A 3,481-nucleotide genomic window follows, 5' to 3' on the forward strand; every position below is an offset into this window, starting at 1 on the left:
AAACAATTTTCCTCGACAAAACAACGGGTTTTTATTAAAAACCGGGCTTCGCTGGAGCAGCGTTTCCGAGCCGAAAGCTTTTCTTCTCGGAGCCGTCGGGCACTCCGGGGCTTCCTTCTCGTGCTAGGGAGGTTCCCTAGACTTGGGAGGGGTTTAGGGAGGCTAGAGAGAAGTTAGAGAGAGAAAGAAAGGCTTATGGTGTGAAGAAAATATGAAGAGTTCAACCTTTATTTATAGGGATTTTATAGTAAAGTAGCCCCTAAGTTTCGTTCGTATCTTCCGCGTACGAGCTCCGTTTTCTACGTTCTTTATATCCACGCGTTGGTATTTACGAGTAATACAACTTTCATTTAGACCCCGTCGGCTAATTCTCCTTCTATCTCAAATTTACAAAAACTATATCGTATTTATCGCGCACGAAGAGTAGCGACTAAGCTTCGTCCATATCTTTCGCATACAAGCTCCGTTTCTGACATTATTTATATCCACGCGTTGGTATTTACAAGTACTACAACTTTCATTTAGACCCCGTTGGCTAATTCTCATTCTATCTCGGATTTACAAAACTGTATCGAATTCGTCGTGCTCGAAAAGTAGAGACTAAGCTTTGTCCATAACTTTTGCATACGAGCTCCGTTTTTGACGTTATTTATATCCACGCGTTGGTAAAAATAAAATCTACAACTTTCCTTTTTACTCTGTCGGCTAATTCTCGACCGATCTTAAATTTAACAGTAGGAGGTGATTACACTGTTAAATGTCCGCGTAAAATTCATAACTTTAACATACGGACTCCGTTTTCGTCTGTCTTTTTGTCGTTGAGTTCCTATTAATGAGATCTTCAACTCTCATTTAGGCCGCGTAAGCCAAAAACCGCTCGAACTAAAATTCGAGTTTCGGGCCGTACACTGTTATGCCAAATCTTAGAAAAATCATAACTTCCTCATACGAAGTCAGATTTGGGTGTTCTTTATATCCCCGGAATCCTTGTTTCGACCACCACCACTTTATGTAAAGATATCGGGTTTATCTCACACTTTAATTTTGACGCTTATATTATTCTTTATTAATTATAAATTTATAATTAAGTATAAAGCACATAAATTCACATAATTCACATAATACTCAAATAATTCATTTTTATTACTTCAAAAAGAGTTACAATAGTTGGCCTAGACTATTACATCATCTATTAATGCTTAGCCCCGAAACCCGGGTGTTACAATTCTCTCCCCCTTAGGATGATTCCGTTTCGGAATCATGCATCAGCAAACAGATGTGGATAGCGACTCATCATGTCACTCTCTGTTTCCCAAGTGAGATTCGGCCCATTCGAATGTTTCCATCGGACTAGCACTAAGTCGACCATCTTGCATTGTAACTTCTTAGTCTTACGGTCAACGATTGCATCGGGCTCTTCGATTAGCCTCTTATTTTCATCCATCCTTAACTCTGAGATTGGAATTATGTCGGGAACTTCTCCCGTGAACTTCCTGAAATAACACACATGAAAGGTGTTATGAATACCATCTAGTTGTTCGGGTAATTCGAGATTGTAAGCTTGGTTCCCAACGCTCTGAAGAACTTTGAACGGTCCAATAAACCTTGGACTCAGCTCCCTCGTTTTCCGAATCTTATAAGTCCCTTCCATGGTGAGACTTTAAGCAAAACGGAATCTCCAACTTCAAAAGTCATCGGTCGTCTTTTCTTGTCAGCATAGCTCTTCTGACGATCCTCAGCTGCTAACATCCTTTCCCTGATCACCTTTAACTTTTCAGCAGTCTCATGGACTATCTCGGGGACCATAAACTGCTTCTCTCCGGTCTCAAGCCAACAAGACGGCGTACGACACTTCTGTCCATACAAAGCTTGATAGGTTGCCATCTTGATGCTCGAGTGGAAACTGTTGTTGTAGGAAAACTCTACCGAAGGTAAGTGCTCATCCCAGTTACCTTGAAATTCTAGGGTACATGCTCTTAGCATATCTTCGAGTGTTTGTATCGTTCTTTCGCTCTAACCATCAGTCTACGGATGGTAAGCTGTACTCAAACACAACTTCGTATCCAATTCCTCTTGTAGACTTCTCCAAAATCGTGACGTGAAACGACTATCAGGATCCGATACAATCGTTAGAGGAACACCGTGAAGTCTTACTATCTCCTTCACGTAAGAATTTGCGAGCTTATCCATAGACCACCTTTCGTTGGCTGCTATGAAGTGTGCACTCTTAGTGAAACGATCCACGACCACCCAAATCATGTCGTGACCGTTCTTCGTCCTGGGCAGTTTAGTCACAAAATCCATGGTGATGTCTTCCCATTTACCCATGGGTACAGGTAAGGGTTCTAAACTCCCATACGGTTTCTGATGTTGTGCCTTAACTCTTGCACAAGTTACACACTCGGCCACATACTTTGCAACATCGAGCTTCATCGTCGGCCACCAGTAGTAGGGTTTTAGGTCCCTATACATTTTAGTGCTACCGGGATGAATCTAGTACATGGTCTTGTGAGCTTCTTCCATCAGAAGATCTCGTATCCCTCCCGTCTTAGGTACCCAAATTCTATCTTGGAATACCTTCAGTCCTTGACTGTTTGTACCGAACACCAACGTTTAACCCAAACATTCTTCTTTTCAGTCATTCTTCTCTGTAGCTTCTTCTTGAGCTTTCTTTATACTTTCCACAATGGTCGAGACAACTTCTATTCTCAACGCTCTTGGCCTTTTTCTCTCAAGGTTGACTTTTCGACTGAGAGCATCAGCGACAACATTTGCTTTATCGGGGTGGTAAAGTATCTCACAGTCGTAGTCCTTGAGTAACTCTAGCCAGCATCGTTGCCTCATGTTCAACTCCTTCTGATTAAATAGATACTAGATACTCTTATGATCAATGAAAAGTTTGCACTTCATTCCATAGAGGTAATGCCTCCATATCTTTAGAGTAACCCTAATTATTACACTTAAGCTTATGATCCATGCATTTGATTTGGACTACCACTTCATGGACTAACCCATAAGCTTAACCCATCACAAATCAATCACGGATCATTAGCCCAATCCATATGTACCAATTTAATTAGTCTCTTTTGATCGCTAAATTAATTCTAAATTAATTCTTGATCAATACTAATTAAATAATATGATTTCTCAATTAATATATTATACTTATAATATATTAGTAAATCATAAATAACCTCTTACTCAAATATCCATCTATCAAATTGTTCTGGTGAAGGCAACCCGAAATGGACCATGCTACTACCGGGTCAAGTACATACCAATTGTAGTTATGGGATTAGACACCTAATCCAACAGGAAGTCCATCTAATTGCAAGAAGCAAAAGAGAAAGCCTAGATTCATCATTTTCTTCAAGTTTTTGAACCATTGTGAGTATAAAGGTTTAACCTTTACTTCTAGTTTGTTAAATCTAGCTTATGGTTCATTTTTATGCTTTTGGTCCCTTTTTGGTGGTGTGCTTGG

The sequence above is a fragment of the Lactuca virosa genome, chromosome 9 (assembly GCF_052849685.1).
Source record: "Lactuca virosa cultivar CGN04683 chromosome 9, Lactuca_virosa_CGN04683_v6, whole genome shotgun sequence".
NCBI classification, from domain to species: Eukaryota; Viridiplantae; Streptophyta; class Magnoliopsida; order Asterales; family Asteraceae; genus Lactuca; species Lactuca virosa.